This window comes from Molothrus ater, chromosome Z, assembly GCF_012460135.2.
Source record: "Molothrus ater isolate BHLD 08-10-18 breed brown headed cowbird chromosome Z, BPBGC_Mater_1.1, whole genome shotgun sequence".
Classification (NCBI taxonomy): Eukaryota; Metazoa; Chordata; class Aves; order Passeriformes; family Icteridae; genus Molothrus; species Molothrus ater.
This window is the reverse complement of record NC_050511.2, coordinates 51,879,075-51,898,836: the sequence shown is the minus strand read 5'-3', so window position 1 is coordinate 51,898,836 and position 19,762 is coordinate 51,879,075. Positions and strand designations below refer to the sequence as shown.

The 19,762-nt window shown below is 37.0% G+C and overlaps 1 protein-coding gene across 10 annotated transcripts in view; it reads left to right on the top strand.

The window, feature by feature from the left end:
- LINGO2 (leucine rich repeat and Ig domain containing 2) overlaps positions 1 to 19,762 on the top strand; it is a 486,580-nt gene that overhangs the window by 452,208 nt on the left and 14,610 nt on the right. The window contains exon 1 of one of the 10 annotated variants that reach the window (XM_036402836.1): positions 19,663 to 19,751. The exons of the other annotated variants lie outside the window; for them this stretch is intronic. The gene's annotated coding sequence lies outside the window, so the exon portion shown is untranslated. Of the gene's footprint in view, positions 1 to 19,662; positions 19,752 to 19,762 lie in introns of those variants that run through there. 10 annotated transcript variants of the gene reach the window in all.

Genomic DNA, 19,762 nt, shown 5'->3' with positions numbered 1-19,762 from the left:
TGTACATACGTAATCTGCCTTTCCTTAAACATGAATTGAAATAATGTTTAACAAATTAGTCATTTTAATTTCCAAATTATCAGTGACTTACTCAAAAGTTATAAATATATATGCACTAAAATAATCCATATAAAAATGGGTCAGCTTCCTTCCAAATGACTCTGTGATTCTGCAAAAATCTATTCTCACAGTAGCAGGCAAGAACACTATTTGATTAAATATATGGCTTAAATTTGTTTGTAAATGAAATAAACATGGAACTTTAGTTCTGAAAATTCAAACAACACCAACTGGCAAAAGATTCTAAGATTCTGCATCATTGTTCTGCATCATTGCTCAAAATCCCAGTTCATTATTTTATATGGAAGTTATTACAAAATATGTCCAAATTCACACCGGCATTGCCTAGCTATCCAGCACCAAGCATGTCTGGAGTACAATGGGAAGCTACTTGCTCAGCTACACTGGTCAAAGGCTTCATAGCTCATATAGATTCTTTTAGTATTATTTGTAATATTATATATTGTATATATATAGTATATATATACATGTATATATATATATACATATATATGTATATATATAATATTGTATATTAATAGCAAATTATTTGCTATCTATTCTGTGTAGCCTGGAGTTAATTGATCATCTCTCCGTAAGAGTATTGTATTTATTTTTATTTAATTTTATTTAATTAAAGATCCCCACAGAGTGGCTAACTGCCTACCAATTCTTTCTTTTATGCAATACTTTTCTTAAGTCTTTTTGGTAACACTCAGTTCAGTTCATGAAGACCTTCAAGCAGAATGCAGAATGAGGCACTCTGAATCATTGACTCAAAAAAACCAGTTAAAAATGCCTATTATTAACTCTGTGTTCTTCTCTGTCAGGTATTGGATGAAAATTAAAATATGCAGCTTTCCTTTCCCAGGTGATTGTCAGAGGCCCCAGACACTGAAAATGGAATTTGGGCAGAAAAGTTCTGTATCACAGCACTGAGACTTAACCTGTGTCATTCTCATCTATCAGTTTTCTGCAGAAAAAGCTTTTATTTTATACATGTACAGACAGCACAACAATTCTCTGCTATTTATTCTCCACCACATCCTATTACCAGTTACCAACATGTCCCAAACTGCCACTGGATAAGCAACGGCAGATATTCAGACCTCAGTAATCAGAGTGTAAATCACAAATTTAACATGATTTAGTCTCAAAATTCTATAAAAATAATTTTTTTTCCTTTTATCATTTATGCTTTTTTGGTTTGTCTTTGTTTCTGTATTTTAGAGCTCACAGTTCCTAAACACGACATTTTGAACTTACGTCTATAAAGGAGGGCTTGGTTTCTATGACTAGATTCCAGAAGCCTAGGCAAAAACTTGGAGGTTCAAAATTTATCAGAATTGACATTATCATTGCACTATAGTGCATCTATGCACTTTAAAAAGTGCCCTGTATTTTTCTGTTTCTACCTCCGAAGTGTATGCTTTGTATGATACTGACTGATTGAAAATGGGATGTCATTTTCTAATTTATTTTTTTCTTCTAGCACAAAGGATTATGCTTAAATGACCCTATTAAAAATAAAGATTTTCTATGATGGAGCAAAATATAAAAACCCCATGCCCTTCTAGGAATGCTAGAGTGACAGAAATGGAAAAAGTAACACAATCTATTGAGCAAACAATTATCCTTTACCTGACTGACTTCATGTATATGAGTCATCCTGTCACAATAAATGCTTCATGTGCCTTATGTGTACTGTGTGATATTGCTGCCTTTGAGAGTACAGGAACCTGAGTGCAAGTGAAAAGGGCTTTTGACTTGAACTCTGTTTATATAGTAAAGAAGGAAGGAAAATCCAGGGTTCCAATCTGAGATAGCCAATGTTGATAATCTAAAAAAAATGCTTTTGTATCTAAAACTACCTGAGGAAGTCCTGTCTGGGTGCAAGAGACTATACCAGATGCATCAAAGCTGATGGAAAACTCATAAGCCTAGGGAAATCCTGACAGTGAGTAAAGAATTGTTACTATTTAGTATTAATCTGATCATCCATTTTGTTCTCAAGTACACTGACATTGGCAAAATTCCTTGATTGATGAAATTAATTGAAGTTTGATTCACAGCATTGCAGCTTCCAGCAATACCGCTAGCAAGCTGCTTTGACTTCAGTGGAACAAGCTCCTTTTCATCTTCCTACCTAGCAGAAGATTTAGTTGGAAGTGAAACTAGTCTGCAAGACCTCAACTGTCTTCAAAAACCACAATGTTATTTTAGGAAAATGTGCCTCTATTAGCAGTGGTAGTGACATCTGACAACATGTCCATTCAGAATTGAGCACAACAGATGTGGTTCCCATATCCACGATTAGTCCAGGTTTTAGCTGTCCACCTGCAAGAGGCACAGGAGTCTCAAGGGTTGTGAGTACGAGGCAGAGGTTCACATTTTGCAGTGCTGAAGTCATACATACCTTCATGCATTTCAACACAAACTTGCTCACTCTTAGGTCTCTCTGAGACAGGAGAGACACGAATGCACATTTGCACCAAAGACAAGGATGATTCTCTCTGTTCCGTTGAAACGCCTTTTGGTATATCAGACTTTTACTAGCTCTTTGGCCAGGCTCTTTTTCAAATAAAACAAGATACTAGAGATACATCCTTACACCCTAAAGTAAAATAGACATTTACTTATATAATCTGTGAAAGTTTGATTTGACAAGCATGGGTTCAGCAATGACAGCAACCAAAGTAAAATCATGATTATATGATCAATGTTAGGTCAGATAAAAAAAATAAAAGAGGTACATGAAATAACAAGCCTGATCACAGGTGCAAATAAGATGTGGGGGTTGTCCTCTCAGCAAATTGGCTCTGACCTCAGTCTTAAGCTGAAGTATTCAGTCCTTCTGTCATGGCATAAAGGCATAAAGTAACAGAAAAGAAGGGTATAAAGCTGTTGAGCTAAGCTCAGACAGTTTTATGTGGGGAAGAAGATACCTAGAATTTATGATGACGCTTCTGAATTATTTTAATATTCTTTTAATATTCACTAATGAATATTAAAAGAATATTAAAACATTATTTTAACATTCTTTTAATATTCACTAATGAAGTTTTCCTTTAATAACTGAAGCCACAGTTTGTGTTTTGAAGGAGGCTGAAAATGGAATTTTGGGTGACTGTTGTTTTATTCTAGTCTATTCTCTCATTCAATTATGGTATATAACTACTTATAATCATGAAGTTATGATAACCTCAGGAAAGAAAAAACAGCAAATAATTTTTATTTTTGCTTAGACAGAAAAGACAATATTTTGGAAACACTGAACACTTTTCACATCTTTGTATCATCTGCTAGGGTGAGATATTTATTTCCTTTAAATTTATGACTCAGTTCTGTGTATTTATAATTATATGGAGTAAGGAAACCTATAGTCATTGCTCTTTTCCCTTTCCAAAAGACACCCCTAAAAAGATATTCATTTTTACCTCTGTGAATCTTATACCCAACAGCAGCTGCTTCAGTAAAAGACAGAGGACTGGTCATTGCTGCATTCTTTTCTTCTCCTGGTTTCATTTAAAAAACTAGTGGAATTTCTGAGCCATATTATTACAATGTTTTTGAACCAGTTGGATGTGGAACCAGGAAATCAAATGGAAAAGCATAGAAAGCTTTGGGAAAAAATTAGCTTGGGGAAGAGAGGGAGCTGGTTTTGTATTTCTGTCATGCACAAGAATAAAGATTGTTGCTTTACAGAGGATTTTCTAAGCTTTGAATTATATAAAAGATGTTGAATTAAAATATGGTGCCCAAAAAAACAAGATCAGTGCAGACCAGTTGTTCCTTTTTGAGTATCATTCTTCTGTATTCTGAAACACAAAAGCCAAATTGGGCTGAGATGCAAGACTGAGAAGTAACCCGAGTATATCTTAAATGACTTTATGTGAGGCTCTGCACATGAATAAAAATTCATGGATCTTAAGAGTTTTTTGAGCGCTCAGTTTGGCCAGTAAAAACATTCCATTGAGGCTTATGGCTTCTCCTTAAAACATTCGTACAGTTAGAGATCATGAATAATAGTGTGGTGTATTCAAAAAAATGCTAGGACAGATAACCATTTCTGATAGACTTACAGGAGTGAAGACTGTTGGTGTTGCAGGTTTTATTGTCTTTCTGTGTTACTCATCCCACTTACCAGTTCCTGAACCTAGAATAGTTGCACATCTGGCAATTTCATACTATATGGAAAGTTAGCTGTTGTTAATTCCAGTGAGATTTATGGCAGCACGAAACAAAATTTTTCTACACTACTGATCAATGGATTTCAGTCTATTGAGCAGTAAAAATCTCCATCTCAGTGTGTCATTTCAAGGATAAAATCTTCTTTTGCAATTGTGTGGAGTTCAATTTTGATCCATTAAGTTGGAGCTCACAAAGTATCTAAAGCTACTCAAATACACTTTTAGATAACTAAATGTATTTTTGCTATCTAGACCTCCCAGTTGAAAACGATCATTGGATACTACATGTGTGACTTTGGCCTGTAGCTGATTTTCAAGTTAATTATTTCTGAAGACAAAGTAATTTAAGTTAATATCCCATAGGAAAAAGAAGGTTTTCATTTTTAATCTCCTTGCTAGATTTACAGAGCTGCGTCTTAGTGGTCTTGGATAAATTAGTAGTTTATACAGGATTTTTGAATTTTAGCAAAATTTTACCCTGTGTTACACAGTGTCATTGTGGACAAAATGTCCATCACAATGCTAGACAAGTCCATAATATTTTGGATAAGAAACTGGGTGATGGGTTGGGTTTAACCAGTTATAGTGGCTATACATGTGGGATTTCCCTGTGCTCAACTTTAGGGCCAGTGCTCTTTAATGTTTTCATAAAGTCTCTGGATGCAGGAATCAAGTGTATCTTAAATGAGTTTGCCAATGGTACAAAGCTAAGACTCTCTCAAGGGTAGAGAGGCATTACAGAGAAATCTGGATAGACTAGAGATCTGACCCATCACCAACCATGTGAAATTTAAGAGCAAGTGCCAGAATCTCCACCTGGGACAGAGTAATCCTGATTATACATTTAAATTGGAGGAGAAGAGATTTCAGCTCTGCAGAAAGAGATCTGTGTGTCTGGGTTGATTACAAGTTGGACATGAATCAACAGTGCCCTGGTAGCCAGGAGGGCCACCTTCATCCTGGGGTGCATCAGGCACAGCATCACAGACGGGCAAGGGAGGGGATTGTCCTGCTCTGCTCTGCTCTGGGGCAGCCTCACCTCCAGTGCTGGGGGCAGTTCTGGGTGCTGCAGTGTAAGGAGGACAGCAAATCATTAGAGTGTGTCCAGAGGAGGGTATTCAAGATGGTGAAAGGTCTTGAGGGTTAAAATTTTGGAGGAATGACTGAGGTCACCTGCCTTGTTCAGCCTGGGGAACAGAAGACTGAATGACCCCATCGTAGTGCAAACCTTCCTCATGGGAGGCAGCAGAGGGGAAGGTGCTTGTCTCTTCCTGTTGGTGATCAGTGATAGGACACAAGAAAATGGAATGAAGCTCCATTAGGGAAAGTTCAGATTGGAGATTAGGAAAAAATTCTTCACTGAGAAGGTGGCTGATCACTGGAACAGGCTCCCCAGGGAAGTGCACATGGCACCAGGCCTATCAGAGCTCAAGAATTATGAAGTATGATGCTCTTACTCTTGTGATTTACTTTTAGGTTGTTCTGTGAGAAATAAGGAGTTGAACTCAATGATCCTTATGGGTTTCATTCAACTTGAGAGATTTTATGACTCCATGACTGAAAAAATGATCATAGTCCTGACCATAGCCCTTGCTCAGGAGCAGCCTGAAAAGAAAATCTCATTTTCCATCTAATTGATATCACCGTTGTACCCATACATTCAAATAAACACTGATTTTATGATTATTCTTGAATTCTAAATCATTTTAGGAATATTTGTAATTGTGATAAGTAATAAAGCTTAAAACTGCTGTGAATTTTTTAAATTAAGTGAATTATAACTAACTGGCAAGGAGCTTAGAGAAAGTCATATCATATATTTCAGAACAAAGGGACATCATTAGCATCCATTCCTTTGTGGATATCCTTTCACCTCCAGATTCAAATGCATAATATTCATATTATTCATACCTCAGCATTCAAGGTAAATAAATGTCTCTCTTGTTTTTTCTTAGCCACTGTAGAGATTTTGTGTTTATATAGTGTCTGCTCAAAAATTACACAGATGTGCAAGATCTCTTCTGGAGGAGATGCTGGAAGATCTCACAGCTTCAATACTATCCTTTCTGCTCATGTACCCTCCTTTTGCAAACCCCTTCCTACACCCATGCACTAGTAATGCTGAAAATGTGCAGTGCTTTTGAGAATGAATTAATTCAGATCTCTTCAAGTTCCTCTCTTCTTTGATGTTTCTGGTTACTCTGTAGCTTAAGTTACTTTTCAGAGCTAGAAACTAACAGAAAGGATGAAAAATCACATACAGCCTACATAAAGAGGTGCATCAATGCTTTCTGTAGTATAATTATTTCACACACCACCTACAGTAGTTTTTGAATAAGTGATTTTGAGTTGACACAACGAATGCCTTCAATTTTAAAATCCCAAATGATATGGTCTCATCTGGGTTTCTTACAATTGTCTTTGATATTAATGAGCTTTTAATTAGGAATAAAATGGAGACATCATTATGGATATTCATGCAGACTCAAGTTTTTTTTAATTAAGGCCATCTGAAAGTGCTCTGGCAGTAGAAAGCTATTCTAGCATTAATTTTATTTAGGACAAGGACAAGTACATTAGTATTGTAGAGTATTAATACAGATGGTATGAAGAGTGCTCTCCTTTAAGGACATCTAAGTATGTATGCATTTTTGTGAGTCCTAATATGCATGAAATGGTTGAAAATTATTAATTTAAACTGTTTCTAGATAGAATATTAGAATATTATGGTTTTAATGAACTATAACGGTTTAGAAAATGTTTTGAGGAAAAAAATCACTTGAAAAAAATTCTCTGGGAAAAAAGTTTCCAACAAATGATAAAATAATTTCAAGAGAAAAAGGCTTTTGTTTTTTTGTAGATTTGCACTGTACATCTGTAGAGTCAGGCAGAAAATATAACCTAGATCACCATCTTTGAGCTGAAGTCTGTAGATCTAAACCAAGAAAAAAGTTCTGTAAATATGTTATGCGTTGAGGTTTACTCCTCACCTTGATGAGAGAAGTACAGCAGTACTATAAAGAGCTGTTACAGATCTTCCAAGAGACAGTAAGTCTGCAGATGAGCTTGTCCTAGGTACTGGACAATGCAGCAGCCACAGTGCTTGTAGCTTTTCACCAACTCTTTGCAAGGCAAGGGTCTTCTGACTGGCATCAGCCTCTGGACATCACACATAGATCAGGACAACTGTAGGACGCAGCACCATCCACTATTCCTGCAATATGTCAGTTTCTTGAGGAAGCAGCAAGGTTACATGGACACAGACTGTGTTCTTATGAAAAAGTAAGAAAGAAAAAAAATGTTTACTAGCTTAAAAACTATACACAATTACCTTTGTAACTAGTGCTAGCACATTAGGGCAGCTGAGTAAATTCAATATGGAAAGCTGTGCTTTCTAATCCCTTTATCTTGATAAACCAGGAAAAGAAATGTATTTGCTATATTATTTTATTTGCTATATTGAAGTATTAGTCATCTTCTGCTAGTAATTAAAGAAAATGTTAACCAAATACATACTAGTAGCAGAGGCTCTGTCTTGTACAAAAATTGTTTTCATTAGATTTCATACTAACTGAATGAGGTGCAGTTTCTTAGGAAGTGACTTTTTTCTGAATAAATTTATGAATAACAAAAAAAAAAGTATTGAGGTAACAGGTCTCCATTACCAGGATTTGGAAAGTTGTTTCTGACACCATAGCAAACAAATATGGGCACACATTTCAAGCAAATGAGCAACTGTAAATTCTCAGAAGAATAGGTTTCATTTGTGTTGAGTAATTTGTCTGCGAAGCATAGAAAAGTTAGCAAATTTCTGTCTGCATCACTTGGAAGCTACCTACAGCACTGCTGTGACACTAAGAGCTCTGCAATGGGCCAGGCTCAAATCAAGGGCTGAATTATTACTGATCCAGCTGAAAAAAAATCTGACTACCAAATTTCATCTGCTTGGTGTCTTCCTCAATGTATCTCTTTCTGTTCCTTTTTTGATGAACATAGAGGCTTAGTTCTTAGGTCAGCTGACACCAGTAAATATCTGGAGTAACATTCATGGAGTATGGGTATGAATAAAGCAGAGAATAATGGTTGTGTCTTGTCCACCTGCAAACATGTCAGGTCTTATTTCCGAATGTCCTACCTTAATCCATCTGCAGGCTGATATTGAGTCTAAGTATATTTTAAGAATGCCTTTAGCAAACAGGGAATCTCCAAGGCAGTTTGCTATTCTCTTCTTCTCTCAATTGTATAAATTATAATCAACTCTATTTTAATTCAAAGTGCAGTAGTTTTGTGCAGCTGTCCCAAAGGTATCTTCCTTATCTGAGCTATTAAGTGACTTCAGTTAGGTCTGTAATGAAATTTCTTCACACATGCCCAGTTACTGTTGACCAATGTGTTGACATATATCCCTTCTTTCCTTTGTGCCACCTCAAATTAGCTGACCACAATTTTCTGCTAAGATAGCCACTCTGAATCCAAAGCCATAATATGAACTGAGGGTCTTCTGGCAAGGACTAAGAATTGTACTCATTTCCTTTTGCTTATTTATAATGTTCCAAATAAAATGCTGTAGCACTTGTACTGTCCTTCCAGACTTTCCCTACTCCCGCAGTCAAAAAGAGCAGCAGCAGATAGGTCAGCAGCTTTCTGCAAGGTTGTACTGTGAAGGCCTTGTGCATGATCGAATGAAGATAGTCCCCAGAGAAAATACACCTTGCTTTGTCTGATAGGGTTTCAGTGAAAGATACAAATATAACTGCTGCTAACAGGCTTATCAAGGTGTGAGGAAATAACACAGGATGGGTTTCATTTTTTTCTTGTGTTAGCCAGATAAGTTGTACTGAAATAATTTGTTGCAGCTTTGCTATACTTTTGAGATTCTTATCTTAGTACAAAAGAAAATATATTGGTTTCAATTTTTTCAGCTTTCCCATTTAATTCAATTTTAAGCCATTTTCAAACAACTTATATTCTATCCACTTCTAGGTAAGACAGATGAATGTTACCCTTTAAAATGCATTTGCTTTTTTCAGACTTATTTAACAAAAAATGTTTCTTAAAAATGCAGGTGTAAGTATTCAGACCCTTTTGGCTAAAGATCCTTTGAAATGTGCTATGAAGAAACAGCCCTTGTAGTGCTAATTAAATAATCTCTTCTTTCCCGGGCACATTCTCCATACAATTTAGCCTCTGCATACCATGATTTGTCACCAGGCCCTGTGTTGCTGCCATAAAAAATAAAAATAAAGATAAAGATAAAGATAAAAATAAAAATAAAAATAGAATTAAAATTTTAAAAAATTTGAAAAAATACCCTGCAGGGACCCATGTCAGTGGATTAAATAGTTTGAAACCCTTTCTGATGACAGTAATCACAGCACTGTGGTAAACACTAGGATTAACTCTACCAGGCCCATACTCTCTGAAGTACTTTTGGTTTCATTTTTGTCCTGCGCAAACATGGAGCTGCTAGGGAAAAAGTTCTCAGCTGCTAATGGCACATTAATCTGTTTGCCTCTCTTAATAGGAAATAAGGTCATTGTCACCTAGTGTTCATGTGTGGGCAAGATAGCAAATGAGAATATTTGCCTTTAAAGCTAACAAAAATGAAATCATGCCAACAGGTAGAAGCTTGCAAAACATATTGTTAAAGTTACCAATGAGAGCCTCTGTTCACAAAAGGTGGAAGTCAGCACATTACTGGGATAGCAGAACTCTCTGGACTTAAATGTTCACGGATTTGAAGGAAACATCCATCTATAACAGGTTAAATCAAGAATGTTTCTTATTATGACCTAGATATAGTGCAGATTGTATCTTCCTAATTGGACTACTGAAGTGAAATTCAAATATGTTTGAATGTACTAGCCCTCAAAATTCTTCTACCAATCCAGATTTAAAAAGCAGCTTTCTTTTCAGTAGCTTTCCATTACTGACATCTTCACTCATTAAAGATGAGAAGTAGCTGGATGTTAGAATTAAAACTTCAGAGGAAATTCTATCCCTGTTTTTCTACATATGAGATATTGTGCAGGCTGCAGTGGTGTCATCTGTTCTGTTATGCTCAGACACTTTTAGAAGAAAGACTGTCTTTTTCATGAGGAAGATAAACTTCTAATGCACAGTTGTTGAAAAAACTTCCTAAACTTTAATCAATGCAGTTAGCCTTCCTACTGTTTTAGTTTTCAATTAATTTATTCAGACTTCATTAGCTACAACAGATATGGAAAGCGAGTATAGTATTTAACACTTTCACATTATTCCACCTGTGTCCTGTTTGAGGTAGCAAAGAATTTTAAGATTCACCTGCCTAGACACACTAGAAATATATGATCTACTTTGAAGTAGTGAATCCTAACTTGCAAGAGATTTTTAATCTTTTCCCAAATCTTTACATATTTGGTCTGCTGCATTCTCCAAGAGTTACAACTTTAGCTCTTTGCTGTCATATGATTTATCCTCCTGTACTACAATAACTTCATGTTTCAACCACACCTTCCAAATACTATCACCCTGTGATAAGTTGTTCTTAGTATTTGGAACACTAAAATCTTGCAAGAATCATCAGACAGTGTAATGGAATTTTGCTTTGCAACACTTAAGACAAATCAGCTTCATAAAAATGTGGGCTCATGCACTGTTTTTGAAGTCACATATAACTCAGAGGGGCTACCATGCATAGATACTAAACACCAGGTCTAGGGATGGAGTATAGCTGCAACAAGAGGGTGGTCTTTCAACACTAAGGACCCCTAACAAAACACAGTACAAATTACTTAGGAGCTGTACTGTTTACAGAGGTACAAGTTCCCTTTCTCTATTATTGCATTATCATATCAACACATTTATTGTCATGGTGATTATGTTGTTCTGGTCTTTGCCACTGAACAATTATCTCTTAGTGACATCACTTTTTACTACTGAAATAGGAATACAATTTAATAGAACTAAGTGAACTTTGCAAAAGAAATTTTGTTTAACTCTACCTTTCAAAAATCTGCTTCTGCATTCAGAAGGAACAGATGGTAGAAGAGATCTGTTATTCACAGATGTTAATTCTTTAATTTATTCAACTAAGAATTCTTTGTCAGAATGTGTTTCTATGCAAATATTTTCAATTTTTATAAGGTAGGTAATTGTGTGGGTATGAAAGTAATGTTATCCTCCCTGAATGATTGATTTATATCATTAACTTGCACCAAAAAGTCTGAATTTTATTTTACATCCAAGCATCTTATATCCCTTTGCATAATTGTTCCTATCAGCGTTTCATAAATCTCTTCCCCTCCAACTTAGCAACAAGGTCAGTTGAAATGTCAGCGGAAGTGTTTATAACTCTTGCAAACATTTCCACTTTCTCTTCCTGTTACTTACGCATGAAATTGTCTGCATTGTCTCCTGTGAGACAATCCTTAAGATTTATTATTATTTTTCCTTCAGATTTCTTCCTGAGGTTCACTTTCTCTGTGAAAACTGAAATAAATTTTTAAATTAATCTTAAAAACATTGGTTTAAATACAGAGGGTGTAGTGATGGCTTCATTTCTTTGCTTAATTTGGAGAATGTGGACTTCAAAGACTTGTACAGAAAATTTGTATAATTACATCCATTTGTCACCGTGATTTTCTTACTTTCTGCATTTTGGATGCTTCTTTCACTTTGATTCAGACAAAAATATAAGTATTTGGGGTGAAAACTATACCCACTTGTTTAGTTTTAAAATATCTGATACAAATATTTTAAGTAATCTTAATATAATTCTAGTGGGTAAGCTTATGAAGAATGTTGCTGTAGTTGCCTTTCTTGCTTTTGTTTCCTAGTTCTGTATTATGAATTCAATGACCTAAATCTCAATATTTTCTTCTGAAAACAAATGCTACTTGAGTGTAATTTCTGAGTTGATGGTAGTCCATGAAGTTTTTGCTGATGACTTCGTAGATGAGAACGATCCTAGTACTGCAGTAAAATTGAATCAAATCTTTGCTTCCAATTCAATGAATTGTGAGACTAGTGGTTGTTGTTACTGCTGCTGTTATTCAAGGATTCTTAAATCTATTTATTATTGGAATCCAGATAGCTACTTAATGTTTTAGTTTATTTAAATGCTGAAATGTTTAAGAGATCAATAAAGGAAGGGTGAACCAAATCTCTGCATAAGAACAAAGGCTTGATCAAAGACACAGGGAAAGTAGAAACCTATATTCATTCAAACCATTTGTGAGATACTCTACTTTAAAGAAAAAACATCCTTTTTAGAGTATCTAGGCAGTCTTGACTTAGTCTATGATTGAAATCAGGAACAATACACTAAGCTTAGACAAATTTCAGGCATGAGACACAATGAGGCAAAGCCTTTGCTTTTACAAACTAGGTCTTACATTGAAAGAACATATGATGGCAATGTCTAAATTACACAGTCAGGTCAGAAAACACAGGCAGGATTTCATTCATTCTAGTGGCATTGTGTCCCACAGTAAGAACATTTCTAAATGTCCTATATTTTCATGTGTATTTTGGCTGTCTCTAAAACCATCTCAGTTTGTTTTTCATCTTCCCTTCATCTCCTGGGCAACACTTCCCACCACTGGCACCTTGGGTACAGTCCACCAGCAAAGGTTACTTACCCTTCCTGTCCTTACCTGGTCTGGTGCAGCACCAAAGGAGAGTTCAAAAAAGCCAGGCAAGCTGCTCTTCCAACATAAATGCAACAGGTACTTGAGAGATAAAGCTGTGAATAGAAAATTTCCCAAACCACACTGGGAAAATTTTCCACCACAGAAGTTCAGTAGTTTTAGCTGCATATATTCAGTATCTGTCTGCTCAGCACACGAGCAAAGGTGTTTTGTGGCAAAGTTTTGAACAATGGCTTTGGCTGACTGCTTGCTGAAGTGTGAAAGATGATGACAGCCATGCAAAGACAGAACATTTATACTCCTCAGTATCTGCTCCCTGCTTTAAAATACAGCAATGCTAAAATTCAACATTCATAGGAGAAACAATCTTATATAGGCAGAACAATTCACTATCCCTAAACACAGTCTCAAAAAGTATCTGTCTCGAAGGACTGCATACTGTGCAAGAGGGGGACCCACGCTGGAGAAATTCATCAGAGTCTATCTCCCGTGGAAATGACCCCATGCTGGAGCAGGGGAAGAGTATAAGGAGTGACAGAGGAAATGTGATGAACTGACCACAGCTCCGATTTCCCAAAACCCTGCACTGCCATACAGGAAAGGGAGAAAAGATGAAGTGAAGTTGAGCCCAGGAAAAAGGGAAAGGCTGGGGCAAGTGTTTTAAAATTTGAGGTTTTTTCTCACTATCTTACTCTGATTTAATTGGCAATAAACCAAACTAATTTCCTTTGGCTGAGTCAGTTATGCTTGCAATGGTAACTGATGAGTGTTCTCCCCCTGCTTTATTTCAATGTGTGAACCTTTTTTTATACTTTTTTCTGTCCTGTCCTGTTTAGAAGGATGGTGGTAGAACAGATTCAGTGGGCACCCAGTGTCCAGTCAGGGTCAACCCAGCAAACACTTTTCAAACAGGGAGTTCACTGTGTTCTCAGGATTACCTGGTAGCATTTAAGTGAATAATAAGTACAAGTCTGTTTTGTCATGCAACATTTAATCCTAGAACATTTATTGAATACAATATGTTTTTGTAAAGGGCCTTTTAGAATGTAAATTACTAAGTGACCATCAGGCAAAATTGTCATCTCTGATATGATCCACTGGGGTGGATTTTGTCTGAAAGGCTGAGAAAAGGGGTGGGAAAGGTGAGATCAAAACTACCAAGTCAGAGCATCAAGTGACGATAATGCAGCTAATGACAGAAACAGATCTTGTGACTCTCACCTTTTCTGGCTAAAGCTATGTCCCATAAAATGCAGATGAGACACAGCATCAGATAGGACATGGAAAGGACCATGGTCAAGTGCAGTCTTGCTTTCAGTTCTAAAGGCTTCAAAATTAGTCTGAGGGAGAAGTGAAAAAATATGTAATACATGCATGATTTGGCACATTCCTATATATATTTAGAATTGCACTGCATTCTAGGACATCATTGGATTGGTTTTTTTCTTTTTTTTAGTTATAGTTTTTCAATTTAAAAGCTACAGGGCACTGTACGTTCTTGTAAAGCACTTTTGGGAAGATTCAAAGCTTCAGAACTTTTTAAAAACTGATTTGCATTTCAAAGTAGTAGTGGCTGTTTTGGGTGAGATCACACAGAAGTATTAACTAATAACTTTAATAAGCTTTTATAATTGCATAGCTGAACCTTGAATAGGGTCCTCTTTTAAAAAAGAGTATCAGCCAACAGTAACTTGACTCTTGACTTTGGACTTAAAGAACAGAGCCAAAGACAAAAAGAAGGTAATTAGTTTATTTTTATTTTTTTAATAAAAACTCCTTCATATAATTCATTTCCCAGAGTCTATCAAAGCATGACAAATACCCCAGACTCTTAGTTCATAATAATTTATGTTTTTTGAATTTTCATCTAACAAGCTATAATTTTAGAGGATTATTGTGTAGTGAAAGTGGTACAATCACAGATCAGTAAGACTATACTTCTAGCTTACCTTTACCTGTGTCTGTGTGTGTGTGTGTGTGTGTGTGTGTGTGTGTGTGTGTGTGTGTACATACTTGCATTCATACACCTTACTGCCCTGTATGTACCACAATGAAGAGAGGGAAGCAAAAAATGACAATGCCGCAGATGTTTAGAGGGAATACCTACACTGGCAAAGATAAAGTATGTAGTGCTGGTTGTTTAAGCAGGAAAGAAAGTCATCATGTTCAACACTGACACTAACAATTCAACCCTGTGCCAGTGAAGTCACCAATTAATTAACATCCCACAAGTCTAAAGAAATGCAGAAAATAATTTTTCGTTTCAAGAAATCATCTTGCAGTGAAAAATATTTTAATGGCATAATTTCTTTATTTTTAAAGTAGCATTTTTATTAATGGATGTATACTAATAAATAATTGTGATCACACTGATATGGAAGGTACTTTACAGATGAAACTGTATATCCTTTCAAAATGTACATAGAGTGGAGGCACAAGGTAGGCCCAGCTAGTGCTGTTATTGGACATGTCCTGAAAATACAACTTTATATTCACTTAATTCAAATGGGGCCCTGTGCAATAGATCATCAAATTCACTCTAGGCTTCTCCCAGAATTTACCTTGTCCCACATGTTTTACTTGCTAGACCTTTTAACCCTAACTGGAGATAAGGTTACATTTTTTGCATAATGAAGATGAAGCAATTTTTCCATAAAGCAGTTCAAAATGAAGGATATAGTCACAGATTTGGTTAGCAGAAAGAATGATAGTATCATCTGGCTCAATGTACATTGTAATAATAATAAATTTAATCTATACTTTCTTCTAACCTGTACTTATTGATCCACCTAATCTTTTTTTTTCTGACTTGATATTTAATACAAATATCAAGTCAAATAATTTATTATTTGTCCTTATTGAAATGTATCCACTCCAGTTTATATCTCAGTCCTGAATCTTGCTTCCTTTCAAGTGCATACACACACATGCATCCACCCTTACAGATAAATATATATCTCATTATCTTTCCACATACCTTTGCAGAAGACTACTGTTAATTTTTTAATTCCTTTTCCTATATTCCAGCCATAGTCAAAAAAGCCTTTTATCATCTTTTATACTGTCTACCTTCTACTTAGTACTCCTCAGAAGTTTTAGTTACCAGGTGGATTGGATAGCTGCAAAAAGTGTTTCATATTTTCACTATCTAAACCAAACACTCCAGGATGCTCATCTTCCACTGAACCTGTTTACTTTGTGCTTCATACATTATTAGATGGACACAATAGGAAATGAAGTCCCTGTGTGGTAGAAGTATCACTATGAAAGCACTAATTTCACAGACTGAGCTCTGAAAGTAATGATCGGAGCACCCAGAAGCCTCTCTGATCTAAATTCATTGAAAACACCTAACTCAGAATTCCTGTTGGTTTCCAGTTTTAAGCTAGTGCCTAATGAAGTCAAGTTTATCTCTGAAAACCTTTGTCACAGCTGGAGATAACTAGCAATAGTTACTTGCAAGACTACAATTTAAGGGGGAAACTGAATCTCAGTAGGTTGTCCTTCTAGAACAAAGTGGAAATGTGCTTTTATAGGTAATATAATACAGAGTAATTTTCATCCAGTCTCCAGTCTATACATCAAAACCAGCATGCAGTGTGCCTCACATTAATCGTCTCTGCATAGAAGTGTAAAAATGGAAATACAAAGCCACATCAGTCAAGCGTGAAATTCTTCCACAGAGTTGTTGTGGGAGGAGTAATATGCACATCATTCATGTCTGGTCAGACAAAGAGCAAAATTTATATGAAATTCCAAGATAGATGCTTTTTCACTCAGTTTAGTTTGTAACAGTCACAGCACAACAGCTGTTTATTTCTCAGTCCAGTTACAACAGTCCAAATGCGTACAATCCAAACCTCAGCGTTCCTGTTTAGAAATTTTTTAGATACAATAAGATCAATAGATCCAAATATCTGCTCTTTTTCTTGTATCTTGAATCTCCACTGTTCTGATCTTCCACAGTCTGAGTGCAACTCTTCTCCGACAGGAAGGATTATTGGGCGAGTTATCACATTCCAAGTTGTGTACCATCGGAGTGCAATATTGCTGTAGCAGAGTGTGGTGGTTTGACAGGAAATGTGTTTTTTGGGATGCTGTGTTTTTGGCCAATGGATATTCAGACTTTAATATTGGCATTTAACCTGGCCATTGGGACATGGACACGCCTCTGAGAACACGGGGTTAAAAGCAGAGCTCTCCCCTGGGAGGGTCCTTCTTGGGTTTCCGGCGGGAAAGAGTTCGGGTCTCTGCCCTGGCCCAGCTGCTGGCTGGGCAGGGGGAGGGAAAGCCATGTGGCCGAGAGAAGTAGGCCTGAGCCCGGGGGTGGAAGGGTGGAAGAGAGAGAGAGAGAGAGAGAGAGAGAGACACCGGGAGCCATCGGGCAGCCCCCCCTGAGAGACACAGAGAGAGAGAGAGAGAGAGCCGCTGCCTGGGACTGTAACCTTGAGACTGGATAAACATGGGCCTGTGCCGGCAGCATGGCTGGGACGGAGAAGAGGGGGGGGTTCAGCCGGCCACTTGTAGGAGCTTTTAACCCCTTTTTGGAGAATGAGAACTTTACAGATCATTGACCTCTCCTGGAAGATAGAGTGGAAGATGAAGAAGGAAATGTGCAAGTGTGAGAGAGGTCTGGGCGAGCGAGAGATAGTGGAAGAGTAGAGAAGAATCCTAGTGGGAAGAGATGATGGAGTGGCTTCTGCTGGACTCTTTTTGTATAGCCATGGACAGACCCATGTTCCTTGTGACACAGAGACTGCATTCTAGGGGGAGGCAATGCCTCAGAACCAAGAGGGTTCAGTGTTGATGCCCCTCGGCCCCAGGGGGTGAAAAAATATGGTGGGGACAGGTGTCCCAAAGGAGAGATTGTGGGGACAGGTGTCCCAAAGGAGAGACTGTGCCTTTTTTGGATTGGGACAGAGCATCCTTAAAAGACAACCCTAGAAGCAGCTCTGGTCCGTGTTCAGTGGTGAGAGCACTGGACATGAAAAGGAAGAAGTCACAACGGCAGATGTACTCCGGGCGGTGCCACGAGTGACACAGAAACACACGAGGCTTCAGCTGTGTTTCCAGGGGAAGCCCATGGTACAAGAAGGACTCCTCTCCTCTTGATGAACTGAGGATTGATTGTCTAAAGGTGCTGCTGGACCAAGAGTTGGTGATTTGAGGAATAAATGTATTGTGTTGGAAATTTGGTGGGGGGAGGAGGAAATGCATTTGTGAGGTTTTCATTTTCCCTGTGTGTGTGTGTTCCTTTTTATCCATAGTTGTAGTGTAGTTAATAAAGTTCTGTTTTCTTTTCTTTCCTAAGTAGGAGCCTGCTTTGCTTGTTCCTGGTCACATCTCACAGCAGAAACCAGGGAGAATGTATCTTCATGGGGGTACTGGCATTGTGCCAGTGTCAAACCATGACACAGAGTTACTGGTGGGACTTTCTTTTTCATCAGTCTGTGATTTACACAGGACTATTTTGATGTGCTTCAAAGAGCTTATTTGCTCAAATAGCTGTCTGATTGCCTCATCAATTTAGCTATACCATATTTGTTTAAATGCATTTATCCTCTGTGTATGGGAGGATTTATTTTATGTTACAATCCATGTGACAACACACAGACAAAAGAAATTTGACTCAAATGCAACTTCCAAGTTTCTTACACAGTATCCAGATGATCCTCAAAGCCCAAAGAGGCAGATAAGTTGGTGGATTCTTAGCTATTGGGTAATTTTTTCATTGTACCTTGGAGCAGATGGGCCATAATCATCTGTGCAGGTCCAAGAGGTAGTTACTGGTGGGAGTTATTTAAGTATTTTTACAAGTACAATTAAAATGAAGCCCAAATTAAACAATACAGAAAAGTCATCACAAGCCTGAGGCCCATTATAAGGCTTATTAATATTTTGAAGCCTGTATCCCAGCACTATACCTTAGCCTCATCAAGTTGGCTGTACCATAGGAGTTAAGGCACTTCCATGGTCCTTGCTTGCAGTTTGCTTTACTCTGAACATTTCAAACACACATTCCTTTGATGAACACCTATATCCTTTTCTTCTTCTTCTTTTGAAATGGGTTTGAAATTGTTTGTCTTCATTTAGTAGCTTCTAAGTAGACTTAAAAAAAGTCTTTTGCCTTTGGTGACTAAACCAGAAAAGTGCATTGCTTGGACAAGGGTAGCTACTTTAGTAGAAGGTATCTTGCCTTCTTCTATCCTCGTTTTTAACCTGAAGGTAGGAATGAATAAATCCTTTACAAACTGTGATTTTCATTAAATCTGTGGTGCTTCTTTGGACACTGCGCTGCTTAAATACAGACAGCTCATCTTACCTTGTTTTTGTCTTCCTGAAACTAGTTTATATGTCTTGGAAGCACAAAGATGTATTCTGCAAACCCTTATTGGATCTTGGGTTCTAAACAGTCACAAAAAATATCTCTGTGCAGTAAAAAGCAAAGAATCAATTTGACCTATTATAAATTCTAATCAGAGATGCATCGGTTCTTCCTTCCTCATCTGAGCCATTGCGTATGTGTATGCATGAACAAGCTTCATCTCTTTATAACTGTAATATATGCAAAAAATGATAAGAGGAATCTTTTCATTGTCAAAGACCTCCTTTTCTTGATTATAATACATCATTAACATTTGCCTTAAAACACTAATGGGAGGCAAAAGCTTGGTTTCATATCACCTCACAGAAATTCAATGCTGTAAATTTATCGCAAATGCTATAAGCCCTTTTTGCATAGTGAATGGTATTTATCTCTGGGTTAATTATAGAACTGTCTTGAGGAAACTTACTGAGATTGAGAAAAGACTGAAAAGTCTTCTACTGTTTGCAGTAGGAAAAGCTGTTTTGTCTTCATCAACATCTGGAGGTAAATGCTGG